The sequence below is a fragment of the Caretta caretta genome, chromosome 2, assembly GCF_965140235.1.
Source record: "Caretta caretta isolate rCarCar2 chromosome 2, rCarCar1.hap1, whole genome shotgun sequence".
Lineage (NCBI taxonomy): Eukaryota > Metazoa > Chordata > Testudines > Cheloniidae > Caretta > Caretta caretta.
In genome coordinates, this window is record NC_134207.1 from 199,811,019 (window position 1) to 199,829,214 (window position 18,196).

At 42.9% G+C, this 18,196-nt stretch overlaps 1 protein-coding gene across 7 annotated transcripts in view; it reads left to right on the plus strand.

Moving 5' to 3' along the window:
• The window catches only part of THRB (thyroid hormone receptor beta), a 316,316-nt gene that overhangs the window by 106,886 nt on the left and 191,234 nt on the right, over window positions 1-18,196 (plus strand). For 2 of the 7 annotated variants that reach the window (XM_048838576.2, XM_075125744.1), the window contains exon 2: window positions 12,343-12,579. The exons of the other annotated variants lie outside the window; for them this stretch is intronic. The gene's annotated coding sequence lies outside the window, so the exon portion shown is untranslated. The remainder of the gene's footprint in view (window positions 1-12,342; window positions 12,580-18,196) is intronic. 7 annotated transcript variants of the gene reach the window in all.

Genomic DNA, 18,196 nt, shown 5'->3' on the forward strand with positions numbered 1-18,196 from the left:
GGGGCTCAGGCTTTTCAGGGTGGGGGTTTGAGTGCAGGGAGCTCAGTGCGGGGTGGTCTGGGTGCAGGGATGGGGGTCCGGAGGCAAGGGGTCTGGGTGCAGGAGGGCTCCAGATGCAGGAGTTGAAGTTCAGTGGGATGGGGTTTGGTATGGAGGGCTTGGGGGTTCTGGGTGAGGGTCAGGCTTGGCAAGGGTGTCTGGGTATGGGAGATCCAGATGCACAGGGTTAGGGTTTGGGCAGATGGGGGAGCAGCTCCCCGTACAGTGACCCCTCCCCCTGCACTGAGGAGTGATGGGGGCAGGAAGCAAGGGAGGATGGTGAACTTTGCAGCTGGGGAAGGTTTCTGGGGTGGATCTGACACAGCCCCAGCCACTCCTTGCAGGGGAAGAGGAAATCCTGTCCTCTCTTGCCTCCAGCCCGGCCGGAACTAGCAGCTGATCCTGGCTTAGAGTAGGAGACACTGGCTGGGGTGTCCGGATGTTCAAGGTACCTGAAACGATGCACCTGCGCAGCTAGGGAGTGGTGCATGACTGCTCTTGCAGCGTCTCTTTGCTTCCCTGTCAGAAGTCATTTTTCTGTGGGGAAGCAAAGAAATCTGAGGGGGGCATGAATTCTGTGCACACACAGTGGTGCGGAATTCCCCCAGGAGTAATAATGATTATAATCCCTCAGCCTCTTCCTGCTGTCATTCAACTTTTGCTGCAGCCAAATTCTACTTACTTTGGCAGCTTGCTCTGTCTTGTGCTCTCTCATTCTGTCCTCAGGCACTCTCTGCTCAAGAGTTTACTGTCTTCCCATGCTATACTAGTGTTTGTGTTAGTAATATACTTCTTTATCCAATCTATGGCACAGTCAAATGGAGTCATGAGAAGAGTAACAAAAATGATCAGTAGGCTTGAGGACATTGTTGAGGACAAATTAAGAGAGCTAAATAAGTACATTTCATCTAAGAGAATGGTGGGACCAAGGCCCTGATAACAGTCTAAACACCTAGGGTGGAGGGGAATTATTTTGGATGATGTGTTGGAGTACAAGTGATATGAAACTGAAAACAGCAGGGCAAATGAGGAATCAGCAAAAGCTGCATGCTGTTGAGATGTATTAGGCTGCTGAAGTCTTCCCCCAAGGATAGTGGTGGAATAATCTTCCAAGAAAAGTGGTGGAAGCCCCATTGCTTGGGACATTTAAAACTTGACTGAGCAACATGCTGGAAAATATACTCTAAAGACTAAGGAGCAAATCTGCATGGTGAGAGAGGGGCTGGCTGAGCTATTAGGTCTTTCCCACCTCTCACTTCTGTAATTCAGCAATTTAATAATACGCTTGAGACCTGGTCTAAGAGTCAGACTCAATGACTACTAAAATCAAGGGGAAGACTCCTGTTGACTTAAGTGGGCTTTGGATCAGACCATAAAGCATGATGATTTTTTTTAAAAACCAAATTATCTCACCGTTTGGCTTTGGCCATGCAGGCAGGAGCAAAATGTGCTATAACTTGCTTCAGCCACAACTGAGTTTAACAATGGCTGGTTTTGTAGGTAGTGCCTTTGGGTATAGTCAAAGAGCGCTTGCTCACATCTACTCGCGGAGCCAAAGGAAAACTCCCCCAGTTGTTTTCTCAATCATTTCTTTTCTCTGACTCAGAACACCTGGTTGCCGATTGCTAGATAGGGATAATTAGCCTTTAATGATTACATTGTATTTTCATCTGTTGTACATGTTCTGAGACTTCCATCACCAGCAAAGAGTAGTGAAGCAACTTTTCCACAGAGGAATTAACCTTTCGCCTACCAACCTTTGTGGATGTTTCCCACGTGGTATTACACTTCCAGTGGAGAGAGAACTGCTTTCTCTGCAATGAGTCTGCACAGTTACTGGTTATATGTTATACTTCCTTATCTGGGTAGCTTGTCTAAATAGTGAGGGGGTGCACATGCTCCATGAAATGTAATTCCCCAAATCTTTTTTTTTTTCTTTTCATACCGGTGATGTTCACCTTTGGGAACTCTTCACAAGGCTTTGAGTATACAGATTACTTAAATCTTTACCTGTGAGGTGTTATAAAGTCAAATTATTCTGGCATTCAGTCCATGGTTGGAAATTAATTTAGTGGGAAGGTCTAACAAGGGAGGATTTATAGCAACGAGCATTTTTCTTGCATTTTGCTAATATACATTATTTGCAATTTGTTATATGTTTAGTTATTAAATTTTAGCTCTGCTTCACACTATAGGAGATATGAACTGAGATATGGAAAAGGCTGTCAAAAGCATAAATGGTAGTTAAACACCTAACTCCCACTGAAAGTTTATGGGAATTAGGCACCAGATTTCCATTTGTCCCTTTGAAAATATCCCCTATTAATAATAAAATGAGGTACCTGGATTCTAATGTCTATGTAAATACCCAGACTGCTCTTTCAGTTCATATCTTGCTTTATAGAAGCAGCGCTGAATTCTACATTTTGGAGATAAACCAAACAATTTGGGACAGCCTTGTACGGTGTACTAATTTCAAAAAAATATTTATTTATTTTAGATATAGGAGAAATTGAAGTCTCTGACAGTGGGTAGAAATTGATCTGCTAGCATAAATTGTAAAGTGCAGTGATATTTTTGGAGCTGATGTAAAATTCCTTTTTAGATCCCAAACCTATATAGTCTATTTCATGGGTGTCCACAAATTCTTTGTGTGCAATTCATATTACACCTTTCTCAGCTCTTAGCCCATAAAATCCTGGTACTTTTATTAAAAAAAAAAATCCAATTCTGTAGATTCTGTATCTCAATGGTTTAATCCAATTTTATAAGTTGCTTAGAATAGCTGAAAGAATATAGACTAACACAGCTGCTACTCTGAAACCTTAGAATAGCTGAGTGACTATTTTCAGCATTTTGCTTTGCAAAAAAGATTAAAAATATTATGAGGCAATATTCTCAGCTGGTATAAATTGTAATAGTTTCACAGAAGTAAGTACTGCTCCATTGACTGCCCCAAATTCTTCTTGGACTGTTTGTTGATACTGTTGTGCTATATTATAATTCTGCAGAAAATATTAATATTTGCCTTGTATGTCTGTTTCGTGTTTTTCATCAAAGACATAAACATCGGAACTATTTTTCCTATTTCACATGCATCCAGAGATATCTCTCAGTATACAAGATCTTAGTACAGAATGAAGATAATACAAACTGTCATTTTTGGACCCTCTGGGGCTAAGAGCTGACATCAAATCCCCACTATAACTACTATTTTCCATTTAAGGTCCTGTGAAATAACATTTGTCAGACTTCCTATCACATATGGTACCTAACCTACAAGTGTCTCATCCTCCTTTCTTCCAGTGGTGCAGACATGATCCTTCTTTTGTTCTAAATATCCAACAAGTAGTTAATTTGTTTTGTTTTTAAATGGCAGTGTATATTAAATGTCCTTTTATTGTAATGGGAAAGGGTCACTTGAATATCAAAATAAGCTATGCAAACCAATTGGCCTATTGGAGAAGTGCAGTACCTCTCACTTGGATTTTCCAAAAACTAATTCAGGAACATTATCTATTCCCAAACACTAACTCTGTTAAAAAAGAGTTAGCACAGAAAGTGTAGTTCAGTTGAGTTAAGGTGGCACCCCACAGTAAAATACATTTTCTTTACAAAAATTCTACAGCTTCCAAAAAGCCAAATGTTGACATGTCTGGAAACGAATGGTTAGGGGATCTAGCCAGTTCCCCTCTGCCATGTTTTCAGTCCTTCATCCCTCAGTATCATCCCACCCCACCTACACAGATCCGCTCAACTTTAACTTTGTCTCTCTGATTTGCTCTTTACTGGGACTGTGTTATTGGCTGTTTACTGTTGATGCTGCATAGTTTGTTAAGGGCCTATCTTTCAAATGTGTGAGCATCCACCAGCTCCCAGCAATATCAGTGATCAGAACCTATAAAAATCAAGCCCTGACTGCTTGGTAAGGATTTCATAAAGGACATAGTCACCTGGTACATTGTCATGTCAGCGATCTGTCAGCTTCCTCACAGTGTGATGTGCTGGTGGCGCAGAACTTTATGAAGAGAATTCATCCAGATTTATGTAAATGCATTTAAAGCTTTCAAGTTTGTGTTTTTAGCTATATTGTATAGCAGCTGGCACATGTAGAGGTTTTTTTTGGTCATGATTAATTTTCCGTATGTTAGTATTATGGTACGTTGGGAGTGGACCCTTTAAAATAACAAATTTATAGGAAATTATAAAATTCCATTTTCTATTTTAATCTAGTCATACTTTTTCTGCAGATTTTAGGGAGGTGAAAATGTTAGGGCTGCCATCAACTTAAAAAGCATCTTATCTGTCTGAAAATTTGCAACCTACTATTGTTCACAGGTAAAACACAAGATTACTGTGTATAACTGAAAAAGATTAGAAAAAAATGTAGTTTTGGGTATTTTTTCTCTTGTTTCACTTTTTGAATTTGCCATCCATGTATCGCGTACTGCCAGTTTCATTGTCTTTTGTTTCTGCGTAGTTGCACTTCCTGAATCATGATCTAGCATGATTACATCACTGTAATCCCCCACAGACTCTTTCCAAGATCTAAAGGATAAATTGAAACTGAAACTAAAGAGGCGCACGCTATATGTGCGTGGAGAAGGAAAGGGAATGTTTGACATTGTTCTTGGGTCTGTCCTCTCTTCTGTGCTGGAAAGATCCTTATAAATATCAACAGGAGTGCAGGAAAAACCTGATTTGTTTTTTTAAAAAGGAATTTTAAAAAGTCTGTATATGCTACTTAGAGGGTGTCCTATAAGAAATTTGAATTTTTAAAATACCAGTCATTTTTTATAATTCAAGTTAACAGTATCCCTTTAATGCTGGGTGAGCTGTGAGAACTGGATAAAGGGGTCTTTGTGATCTCTGATATATGTTTGTGATTCTATCACTAGGCAATCTCACCCCTGAAAAAATTACAAAAGGCACCTTTTTTCAGACAGTCTAACAAAACCAAGTACAAACACATCGCCCCATTTGTTCCACTCGCTCCATTGAACAGAGTCCTGTTCAGAGCCACTGTCTTGATTTTCAGAGCTCTCCATGGGACTGGTGCTAGTTCCATAACCATGGCCTCCCAAAACAACTGTTATATTGGAACAACAATACAGTTGATCAAGGGGTCGGGGGAACTCTTGAGAGCAGGAGACAGAACTTTCACAGGAACTGGACTTTAGACTATGGAACTTGCTCATGCATAGGAAAAGAATGATGACAGACCTCAACACTTCTAAAAGTTATGCTCTAGTTCAAACAAGAATTAATTCAGGGAAGTTGTATGTCCTATGTGTTATGCAGGAGCAAATTAGATGATCAGAGTGGTACAGTCTGGCCCATGAAACCATGAGCCACTTACATATTTAAATACAAAATACATTTGAATAAATTCTTTGGACACATTCATGCACATCGACATATTAAAATACCCCTATAAACTAATCAGTCTATTTCTTCTACTAGCTGAGCTCAAAAAAGGAGAGATTATTTCTTATTTCAGTTTTTAAGTACTTGGGAGGTACTCAGATACTACTGTAATGAGACCATATAAATACATGGATGGATGGATAGAGAAAATAAATTAGCATTTATAGATAAACCATTTGGGAGACATGAGGAAACAAAAAGCATTAAGAACATTTCCCCCCCCCCCCCCCCCAAAAAAAAGGGACAGGATAATTTTGAAAACAAAGGAGTTTTAAAACTCCAGCCTTGATTCCCCCACTCATGCCCCACCCAAAATGTTTCCAAAATTTCTACATTGGGTTGAAATGTGGCATTGTGAAATTCCAGATATTCTTTGTGGTATTTTACAGTGGAGTTGAAAAGTCAGCCTTGAAGATGGAAACTAACTTCACCTTTGACTAGGAAAATATATAAATAAATTAGGAAATGTGTAACTATTTGATACTTTCCTTACTCAGACAGATCTAAAGCTAGTAGTGATGAAGTGGTTCTTCAGCTTTTTTATTCATGGGGCAAACTGCATCTCCTCATTCTGTGTGCAGTGTTTTGAGTGATGTGGCTAAGTTAACAGATATTTTGTGCTTTAGATATGATTGAATTTAAATATGAGGTGATAAAAGTGTGGTGCCTTTTTATCAAATGTCTTGGTTTTGTTGGTCTTTTGTACATTTCTATAAATAGCGTTCAGTGGAATGAGTGCCATGCTGATGAGTATGGAAGCCCGCCTGCCAACTTTTCAAAGTGAACATGTAAGATCAAAAAGATCCATAGAGATGGGATTCACCCATCACGAGATGAAGGCCATGGAATTTTTCAGATGTTTAAAATATAAACAGCCAAACTCCATATTGTATTTATCACTGGCTACTTTCTTCTTCCTTTTGTTGTTTCTCCCGTTTTACTTTTACTTGTGACTACCCTAGAATAGCTCTTTTCTCTGCTGCTGGAAGATAGGGAGCCACCTTCCAATCCTATTTATTTTTTAAGTCACCCTTGAATCAGAGGCTAAAAAAAGAGTTTCCTTTCATCACTTGAGAAATATTACAGGCCTGAAACCTTTTCTCTCCAGGACATTGAAGCAAAGTTAATTATCAGCATAAAATATGATCATATTTCATCCCAACTTCATCCATTTTCTTGCTCTCCCATAAATTCTTGAATGGGTTTCAACATTTGGCTTTTGCATCCTATCACACTCTTGGTCATGTTGATGTAGCTGTTATTTGGTATCCGTCTCATACCTTGTGGTTCTAATTTTGGATGGCCTACTGGAATGAATGTTTTGGTTAAATGGTGGAAACCTGAAACTTTGTTTTGATATTCCACAAATGGTACTGAAAATTCATTCCAGTATGTCATTTGAAATAAGAACCACAAAATATGAAATGGATACTGAATAACCGCTATGTAAACGTGGCCAAGACTGTGAAAGGATGCACAAGTCACAGTACTAACTATACTCCACTCCTGAAGATAATCTTAATGGTGGGCATGGGCAGCACGTTATCTCCCCAGAGTATCAGCAGCAGGATCCCCTCCCCTTGGGAGTAGCAGGGGTGGCACCTGAGGATCCCTCTCCTCCATGGAGAGGCAGAGGAGACATCAGGGAAGAAGCCCCAGTACTTATGCCAGTGACCAGGATGTATCTATATCAGTGGTTTTCAACCTGTGGTCCACGGACCCCTGGGGGTCCGCAGACTATGTCTAAGATTTCCAAAGGGGTCCGCACCTCCATTTGAAATATTTTAGGTGGTCCTCTAATGAAAAAAGGTTGAAGACCATTGACATACGTAGATGGATGGGATGGGCCTACTGCACTCTTATCCTCCTGCTACACGGAGTCTTTTGCAGGCGTGATGTTGGCAGAGCCCTTCAGAGCAATGGGACTTGAAATTAACAACCCATTGAAATACGTGAGTCAGTTCCCTCTTCTGAGAGCTATTATTTCAGGCTGTTTGCAGGTTCAGGTAAAGCTCATTGTCTACCTTCAGGTCATGTTTTCAATGTTTTCTTCACAGCCATGAGGACTAGAGGTTTTGGTTTTTTTTCATTGAAAGATGAGATTCTGCTATAATAATTCTGTAATTCCAGTTGCTGGGTTTTAGGCATGGAACAATAGTGTCCAATCCTCAGAATCTGACAGCTGAACAGTAACCAGGACCTTCCTTCCCATGGGCAGATATCTTCATCTCCTTGTTGATGGTCTTTCTGGCCTGATTCAGAGACACTGGATTCCTGACATCCCACCCTACCACACGATCCTTGGAAATGGCTGCTGTAAATTAATCCAGATTCTCAATGGACAAACACTTGCTTAAGCCAGTGTGATCTTTTCACAGTCTGGAGACCCAAAGCACAGGCTCAGATGGTGGTTGTCAAGGTTCCTTCCCCACTCTGAACTCTAGGGTACAGATGTGGGGACCTGCATGAAAGACCCCCTAAGCTTATTCTTACCAGCTTAGGTTAAAAACTTCCCCAAGGTACAAACTTTGCCTTGTCCTTGAACTGTATGCTGCCACCACCAAACGTTTTAAACAAAGAACAGGGAAAGAGCCCACTTGGAGACGTCTTCCCCCAAAATATCCCCCCAAGCCCTACACCCCCTTTCCTGGGGAAGGCTTGATAAGAATCCTCACCAGAATGTACAGGTGAACACAGACCCAAACCCTTGGATCTTAAGAACAATGAAAAATCAATCAGGTTCTTAAAAGAAGAATTTTATTTAAAGAAAAGGTAAAAGAATCACCTCTGTAAAATCGGATGGTAAATACCTTACAGGGTAATCCGATTCAAAACACAGAGAATCCCTCTAGGCAAAACCTTAAGTTACAAAAAGACACAAAAACAGGAATATACATTCCATCCAGCACAGCTTATTTTACCAGCCATTAAACAAAAGGAAATCTAATGCATTTCTAGCTAGATTACTTACTAACTTAACAGGAGTTGTAAGTCTGCATTCCTGATCGGTTCCCGGCAAAAGCATCACACAGACAGATGAACCCTTCCCCCCCCCCGCTCCATATTTGCAAATAACTTGTCCTCTCATTGGTCATTTTGGGTCAGGTGCCAGCTAGGTTACTGTAGCTTCTTAACCAGTGATGAGCTGCCAAAATCTTAACAACGGGTTCCCTCCTCACCCCACGAGGGGGTCGTTGCCCACCCCCGCCCCCCCGGGACTCCTGCCCCATCCAACCCCTCAGCGTTCCTTGATGCCCACCCCCCCCAGGACCCCTGCCCCATCCACCCCCCTCCCCTGGCCCCTGACTGCCCCCAGAACCGGGCAGGAGGGTCTCGTATGCCATCATGCTGGGTGCCCATCCCACCCCTAAGAGCCAGAGGTACCTGCTGGGGGGCGAGGTGGGGAGTACCGGAGATGCTTACCAGAGGAAGCATCCAGCAGGTCCCTCTGGCTCCTAGGGGCGGGAGATCGTAGCTATGGGGGGAGCAGCTGCTCCCCCACTGATCACATCAAAAGTGGTGCCTTAGGCACCGACTCCCTGGGTGCTCTGGGGCTGGAGCACCCACGGGGAAAATTGGTGGGTGCAGAGCTCCCACCGGCAGCTCCCCACCCCGCGCCCAGCCCCAGCTCACCTCCACTCTGACTCCTCCGCTGACAGCACCGCCCTGCTCTGCTTCTCCACACCCCCCCCGGCTTCCCACGAATCAGCTGTTCAGCGGGAAGCGGGGGGGGGCAGAGAAGCAGGCGGTGGCTTCATGCTCAGGCCGAGGGTGGCGGAGGTGAGCTGGGGCGGGGAGTGGTTCCCCTGCATGCCCCCCCCGGGTTACCTGCTGCAGCGCGGGTGGCCCTCCTTGCGCTCCCCCGCCCCAGCTCATCTGCGCATCCCTGGGCCTGAGCAGGAAGCCGGCGGCCTGCTTCTCAGCCTGCCCCAGCTTCCCAGTGAACAGCTGATTTGCGGGAAGCCTGGGGTGGGTGGAGAAGCAGAGCGGGGCAGCGCATTCAGGGGAGGAGGTGGAGGTGGAGCGGAGGTGAGCTGGGGCTGGGGGTGGAAAAGGAGAAGGTAAAAGGAAAAGGAGAGCTAGTGGCACCTTAGAGACTAACCAATTTATTTGAGCATAAGCTTTCGTGAGCTACAGCTCACTTCATCGGATGCCTTCAGTGGAAAATACAGTGAGGAGATTTATATACACACAGAACATGAAAAAATGGGTGTTACCATACACACTGTAACCAGAGAGATCACTTAAGATGAGCTATTACCAGCAGGAGAGCAGGGGTTGTGGGGGAGAAAACCTTTTGTAGTGATAATTAAGGTGAGCCATTTCCAGCAGTTAACAAGAACATCTGAGGAATGGGGGGGAAGGGGGAGGGGAATAGTTTTACTTTGTGTAATCACTCATCCACTCCCAGTCTCTATTCAAGCCTAAGTTAATTGTATCCAATTTGCGAATTAATTCCAATTCAGCAGTCTCTCGTTGGAGTCTGTTTTTGAAGTCTTTTTGTTGTAATATTGCGACTTTTAGGTCAGAGATCGAGTGACCAGAGAGATTAAAGTGTTCTCCGACTGGTTTATGAATGTTATAATTCTTGACATCTGATTTGTGTCCATTTATTCTTTTACGTAGAGACTGTCCAGTTTGACCAATGTACACGGCAGAGGGGCATTGCTGGCACATGATGGCATATATCACATTGGTAGATGGGCAGGTGAACGAGCCTCTGATAGTGTGGCTGATGTGATTAGGCCCTATGATGGTGTCCCCTGAATAGATATGTGGACACAGTTGGCAACGGGCTTTGTTGCAAGGATAGGTTCCTGGGTTAGTGGTTCTGTTGTATGGTGTGTGGTTGCTGGTGAGTATTTGCTTCAGGTTGGGGGGCTGTCTGTAGGCAAGGACTGGCCTGTCTCCCAAGATTTGTGAGAGTGATGGGTCGTTCTTCAGGATAGGTTGTAGATCCTTGATGATGCGTTGGAGAGGTTTTAGTTGGGGGCTGAAGGTGATGGCTAATGGCGTTCTGTTATTATCTTTGTTGGGCCTGTCCTGTAGTAGGTGACTTCTGGGTACTCTTCTGGCTCTGTCAATTTGTTTCTTCACTTCAGCAGGTGGGTACTGTAGTTGTAAGAATGCTTGATAGAGATCTTGTAGGTGTTTGTCTCTGTCTGAGGGGGTGGAACAAATGCAGTTGTATCGTAGAGCTTGGCTGTAGACGATGGATCTTGTGGTGTGGTCTGGGTGAAAGCTGGAGGCATGTAGGTAGGAATAGCGGTCAGTAGGTTTCTGGTATAGGGTGGTGTTTTTGTGACCGTCGCTTATTAGCACTGTAGTGTCCAGGAAGTGGATCTCTTGTGTGGACTGGTCCAGGCTGAGGTTGATGGTGGGATGGAAATAGTTGAAATAATGGTGGAATTCCTCAAGGGCTTCTTTTCCATGGGTCCAGAAGATGAAGATGTCATCAATATAGCACAAGTAGAGTAGGGGCATTAGGGGACGAGAGCTGAGGAAGCGTTGTTCTAAGTCAGCCATAAAAATGTTGGCATACTGTGGGGCCATGTGAGTACCCTGTATACCTTCAAATCAGCGGCACTGCTATGGGTAACATTCCTGTTAACTGCTGGCAATGGCCCACCTTGTACCTTATCAGTACAAAAGGTTCCTCCCCCCGCTCTTCTGCTGGTAATAGCTCACCTTAAGTGATCACTCTGGTTACAGTGTGTATGGTAACACCCATTGTTTCATGTTCTCTATGTATACAAATCTCCTCGCTGTATTTTCCACTTTTACGCATTCGATGAAGTGAGCTGTAGCTCAGGAAAGCTTATGCTCAAATAAATTGGTTAGTCTCTAAGGTGCCACTAGTACTCCTTTTCTTTTTTCTTAAAATAGGTATATCTCAGTGTGCTGTTCTGGCTTCTCATTAATCTGCTTGTCTTCACTCCTACCCAGGGGTCAAGTACAGAGTTTATAGATTGGGGAGTCTAGGATTAAATGAGAGAAAACTGGAACCTGGAATAACAACATTTAGCACAGAAGATTCTGACCGCGGTAAAGGAAATATAGCAGGATGCTCACAAAGTCTGAGCCAGAAACCAGAACAGGTCCACCCACAATGAACTTGTAGAATGATGTTAGTCTTACCAAACTAAATTTTGAAAAACATCCATTTCACATTTCTTCTTTGCTTTTTCCTATATGCATTATTGCTCTACTCTCCCAGTTTTTTAATTTGCAGAGAAGTACTTGACTTTACATTTAGAAATGACTTGTTTCCCCCCCACCTTTGCTATTATGGTATTTCTAGAGTGTGATCTAGTAGCTTCTGGCCCGTGAGATTTGGAGTCAAAGCCCATAGGCTCTGCCCCTTTTCTACCCCGTAATTTCTGTATGAACTTGATCAATTTGCCTAGAAACTTATTTCTCAGGAATGCATGTAGTTTGCATTCACTTTCCAGTGTGCACTTAGTTTGCATGCACAGTTATCACAGGGTGCACACGTAAACCAGGTATTGGCACATGCACTTGACCAGTTAGACACACCATTCCATTTTTGTGTAGGAGTACCTGATGTGCACAATTACTGTGATTGTGTATGCAAACAAATTAGGCACACAACTGCACACATGCATTTTTGATCAGGCTGTTATCCTCACTGTGTTGCTTTAGTTTAGCCATATATAAAACTGGGGTGATATCTGTCTGCCTCTCAGGAGTGTTGTGAGAATTGTTGTTTATAAAGCACTTTGAGATTATCAGATGGAAGGTACCACATAGGTGTAGAGCATTATTAATGCTTTAACTGAACACAGTTTGTTACATTAAAACAGGTTGTAGCTGAATGTGTGTTGTGTATAATATTCTTTGTGTTTATTTCTCTAGGGTCCCTGACTTTTGCTTTCTGACACCTCCCCTTCTCATTGTAAATGGAGAATGAATGATGAACAGAGCCTTCTTCAAATAGTCACTGCTGATATCTCTTCCTGGATCATGTATGAGTGATTGCTGTAGGCTATGCAAAGCCTTCTTTCTCTTCAAAGCCTGATGGGATTGCCTGCACAATATCCTTATATTCAGCAGCAAGACCTAGGCTCTGGAGTATGTTTCTGAAGCAGCAATGTAAGCAGCTGTTGCTGAGTCACTAGACAAACCAATCTAACTCTTATTTATTATGTTTTGTGCACAGTGTTGTTATCTCAGGGATTGAAAACGTGGAGCAGAAGGGGTTCACTGTGTCAGCACTGGCTGAAATGATGGTCTCTGGGTTAGGAGAAGATTGTGTGAACAGTTTTCGTTTTCAGGCTCATAAGAGTCCCGCTGATAAGAGTGATGCAAAGATTTTTATAAAGAAGAAAAGGCTTTAAGATAACCTATAAGATCTTCTTTATAAAAATCTAAAAGTGGAGAGCTGTGTTTATAACATGTTTTAAAATGTTAGCACAACATACCCCGCCCCACAAACCCACTCTCCTGTTGGTAATAGCTTATCTAAAGTGATCACTCTCCTTACCATGTGTATGATAATCAAGGTGGGCCATTTCCAGCACAAATCCAGGGTTTAACAAGAATGTCTGGGGGGGAGGGTAGGAAAAAACAAGGGGAAATAGGTTACCTTGATAAAAGTCCTTGGCACTGAAAAGTCTATCTGGAGGGATTGCACTGGCTGAGGTGCTTACAGCCTTTGCTCTGCAGGATACCTAGAGCTGCAAAAGTTGGCAGTCCTGGCCAGGGAGGGGGACGTCAGCAAAGCATCCGGGAATGCCTTGGTTCAGCACATCCCCCAGGCAACTCTTACAGGTGGAGCTCTTAGGAGGCTCTGTCAGGAAACCACCTCTGATCCTAAGTGATGTAACTCCCAAGGATGGGTGGCTGTGCAAACAAATTCTGCCTTTCACCATGGGTGGATTCTTCCTGTGATAGAGTGACCTCTGCTGGCACTTTGTATCTTCTGGTGCCCATGGAGGTGAATCATGCTCAATAGCTGTGAGTCTTTTGAAAATTTTAAAGATTCTTCCATTACTTTTTTGCCTTGACCCTCCCATGCCTTCATCTAAAAATTGCCATGAAAAAAACTGCCAAGTTTTCCCCTCCTTGACATGTGGAAAGTGTTTGCATTTAATTAATCAATTCCTTGTGCAGATATTCCTTTTAAAAGGGTTTTGTTATGGCAACCCAGTGACTTCATGATGATACTGTGCTGTACTAAAGAGCTGAGGTTCAAATCCTGGGTGCAGCTTCTCACTCACCGAGGATCTAACCCAACTATCTGCCTGTTGATTGGCATCAGCGGAAGTGGGATCAGGCCTCTGGTTAGCACATATTGCTTGCAAGGAGCAGGTGACCTTTGAAAATAAGTAGTATTGAAAAGCTCTAGAGGGACACTAGACCAGAGGGAAAGTGGTGATGACAAGATGTCTGTTTGCTAGAGAGGAAGTTACATGCAACCATTCCTACTTCAGAGACCGTAGAAAACAGACTCAAGAATCTTGGTCTTGCTGCTGAATATAAGCAGTGCTTAATTTGTGCCAGGGTTCACCAGGGCTGAGCCTGGACACCTCTAGGCTTGACAGTTCATAGCCCCGATATCTCTGGGCTTGCTGCATCTGTCATGAATGTAAAAAAAATTGCTTGAGCCCCAGCACCTCTTCATTACAAATTGAACACTGAATTTAACAATATTTTACATCTAATCCCATCAGACTTTGAAGAGAAAGAAGCGTTTATAAAAGTATCCACAATGGTTTGAACGCTTCCTCTTCTCCCACAACATTCACTTCCTGGGAAGTCTTGTTTGTAGGAAGAGGTTTAAATACAGAGAGGAGAGTCCGGTGCCATTTTGTATGATGCTGGGGAAAGGCTTTGCTGGATGTCACTGACTAAAAAGTAAAACAGGTTTTACTTAAATGCATGATCCATAGTAACTTTGCTATACATTCAGTATTTGGGGGGAGATTATTTTATCTTCCCTTTTCATTTTGTATGTCTTAGGGAAGGGAGAATTTCATGATTACTTGGGCAATTAGAGCTCTCACTAGAGTGAAATCGTGGTGTCACTGAAGTCCATGGAAATTTTGCCATGGACTTCAATGCAGTCAGGATTTCAGCCTGAGTGTCCACTGGTCTAGTCCTTGGTGTCACAGAGGTCATGTTCTCTCTTAGCCTCTATTAATATTGTTCAACTGTTTACCATTCAATCCACCTCACCCACAAGCTTCCCCAGTCTTGTGCAAACAAATCCTGAAATGCAAAAAATCATGGATATATTTAAAAAAAACATGAAAATCATTGAGTTTGAGACTCTCACTGTACTAGTGACAAAAATAGCTTCCAGGGATGCTGGCTCACTGGAGTTTTAAGTAATATTTCTTCATAATAAAGATGCAATATTTACCATTTTCCATTCTCATATAAAGAGCAAACCTGATAATTAAATGTGTACATTTCCTACTGGAATTGTTATTACTTCCATACACTAAGGTCCTGATTTTACACTGATATCAGTGGGGAGTTAATAGGACTCCATGCAGAACCTCTGGTGCAGAATTGGGCCTAAGACAGGGCACCCAGATTAGAGGCTTTAGGGAGAAAATATAGAAAAGCTATTTAACTATTTTGTTAGGTTTTGTGAATATATTTTCTCAAACAGATCTGATTCTGTTTCTGGTCACTTTGGCTCATTTCCTTGGGTGGTCATGAGCTTTGTGTTGTGTTTGCACCTTTAAAAGACTATTGTAGCGATAAGAATAAAATCATCTGGAATGAAATGGTACAGTTATTTCTGTTTGAATCTTCTCCTCTGATTTGTTTTCTATTTTTAGATGCCATTCTTCTATAATAAATAAGGGACATAAATTTTTTATTAAAACAAATCATTTTCAACATCTCGGAGAAAAAGAGAGACTAGCCACAAGCTGAAAATAAAACTTGCCAACATAATCCTCTGTACATTGCCCAAGAATCGTTCCCCAGCAACCCAGCAATAGTGGAGAGATTTCAGGGATTATGTTCAGATTAAATGTCAACAGGAGCTGAGCTCTGGCTATGTGCCAGGAAGGTCATATGAGGAAAGTCACAAACTTTTACAGTTAAATAAATATGTGCTCTACTTAATACCCTCACTGTGCTTCATATCTTACCACTCCTAATAACTTGGATCAAGAATACTCATCACAGTTTGATTTTTTTTTATTAAAATGATTCTATTATGCTACTGTACAGTAGTTCAGGTTTTGTCAGCATTTTTATAAACCCTGATTTGCAAGGATTTATAACTTCTCTCTACTCCTAGTAGAAACCTGACATATAAAATCTCAGCCTAAAACATCTACAGTTTTTTTTTTTAAATGTGGTTCATTTTAAAGTTTTAAGAAGTAGAATTATACTCCATTAGCGATTTTCAAATGCATTGTTTTCTTATTACTCAAAAACAATCTGGTTATTTTAAAACTGAAATGCTCCATGCCGTTAATCCACAATGCATACTAATACCACTTTTGGGATAAAGAAACAAAGTCTAGATAAGTTAACTTGTATAAAAAAAATTGTATTTATTAGATATCTAAGTTTTTTCAAACCAGTGTTGCTAAAATTGATTACTATTCAATAGAGTACTGTAATACTACAAAGGCCAAATTATGTATTGACTTGCACCTTGCACAACTTCACTAGAACCACAGTACCAAATCTAGCCTAGCATGAATGCAGCTTCCATTAACTTCAGTTTTTGCACCTGTAACAGGGTCAGCCACCAGCTGAGTACTCCCTCATGGCCAGAGGTCACTCTATGGCCCCCTGTCTCTGCTTTCCCCTTCTTTAGGGCTCCTCAAACAAATGGAACACAGGCCAAAGGAAATGAAAACATTTCCCTTCCTGTGGTCCAATTTATTTAGTCCTCAGATATATACTGGCGCTTCAGACCCCAACCCCAGTTCAGTGTCTCTCTGCCCTTAGTTGGGGGATGAGGTTTCCCAGCCCTCTTTTCAAGAGGTGGGCCACAATTCAATATCTCTGCAAGAGCTAGTCTTGCACCCCGCAGCTTCTGCTTCCTCTAGCCAACTACAGCTTCTCAAGATAGGGTTAGGTTTGCCCAGCCTGACCCCAGTGTGCACTTGCTGCTCTTTATAGGGAATCAGCTTCTTTCACACAGGTATGCCTCCTTTAGTAGTCAGGGTTGGCTTCTCCCAGGCCCTCCAGTCATTAAGGGTGAGACACCGTTACAGCTAGGGTTGCCAACCCTCTCAAATTTGGCCAGCAGTCTACCAGAATCAGCCTCAATCTTCTGGTGACTATTAAAAGCAATCTGGGAGATTTTAATAAGCCAAAAGTTCAGTCGGCAGCGCAATGGGGCTAAGGCAGGCTCCCTGCCTGCCCTGGCTCCGAGCGGCTCCTGGAAGTGGCCGGAATATCTGGCTCCTAAGCCCAGGGGCAGCCATGGGACTCCACAGCTCCCATTTGCCGGGAACTGCGGCCAATGGGAGCTGCGGGGGCGGTGCCTACCTGGTGCAGTGCGAGGAGCCATCTGGTCACTTTTGAGCCAGGAGACGGACATGCTGGTAGCTTCTGGGAGCCGCTCGAGGTAAGTGCCTCCTGGAGCCTGCAACCCACACCCTCTCCTGCACCCCAAAGCCCCTACCCCAGCTCTGAGCCCTCTCCCATACCCAAACTCCCTCCCAGAGCCCACACCTCCTTCTGCACCCCTACCCCAGCCCTGAGCCCCCTCCCGCACCCAAACTTCCTCCCAGAGCCCTCACCCACTCCTGTACCCCAACCCCCTGCCCTAGGCTCAGCTCAGAGCCTCCTCCCATACTTTGAACCCTCCACCTCCACCCCCCAGCCCAGAGCTCGCACCCCCTCCTGCACCCCAACACCCTGCCCCAGCCCGGTGCAAGTGAGTGAGGGTGGGGGAGAATGAGCGACAGAGGGAGGGGGATGGAGTGAGCAGGGGTCAGGGCCTCAGAGAAGGGGCAGGACAAGGATGTTTGGCTTTGTGCAGTTACACAGTTGGCAACCCTACTTACAGCACCTGTTTTCATCAGGGCTAAGTTTGGACTAGAACGTGCATATATTGGAGCTGTACTGGCACGATGAATTAAGATAACTGTGACTTGATTCAGAACAGTCCTATCAGCTCTATATCACTGTTTTGAAAAGTGCCTGGCTGAAATCCTGTCCCCACGGATGTCAATGGGAGCATTGCTAATGACTTCTGTGGGGACTAGATTTAACCTTCTATTTATAACAATATGGAAGTGCTGATTGCAGGTCCATAGGTAAGGTTGAGATGACATTTGCACTTAAAGCAGTGATTCAACTACTCTGTTGTTTATGAAGAATACAGCATACCATTCCCCAAAATACAGCATTGACTCTTTAAGTACAGAATGAAATATTTGAAAATTTACAAGTAAATCTGGTAATTACAAATGAGTCCTTTAAGCAGTATAGCAACCTGCATTGCACCACTCGTTTGTCCTGAATTGTGTTAATAACAGAATTATATAAACACTCCAAACTTGCCATATAATTAAAAATCACTGAAATCTTAGGCACTGGCTCATTTGAACCATTAACATTTGTTTAGTGTTAATGGTAATTTTTTGCCATTATTCTTCAGACCTGAAAGTTTCTTTTTCAGAAGAGGCTAATAAATCATGTTCTTCTACAGAGAACTCCACAAAGAACTTCCTTCTTTTACAGTTGTCATTTGCAATGTAATGAGAACATGAAGTTGTATTCA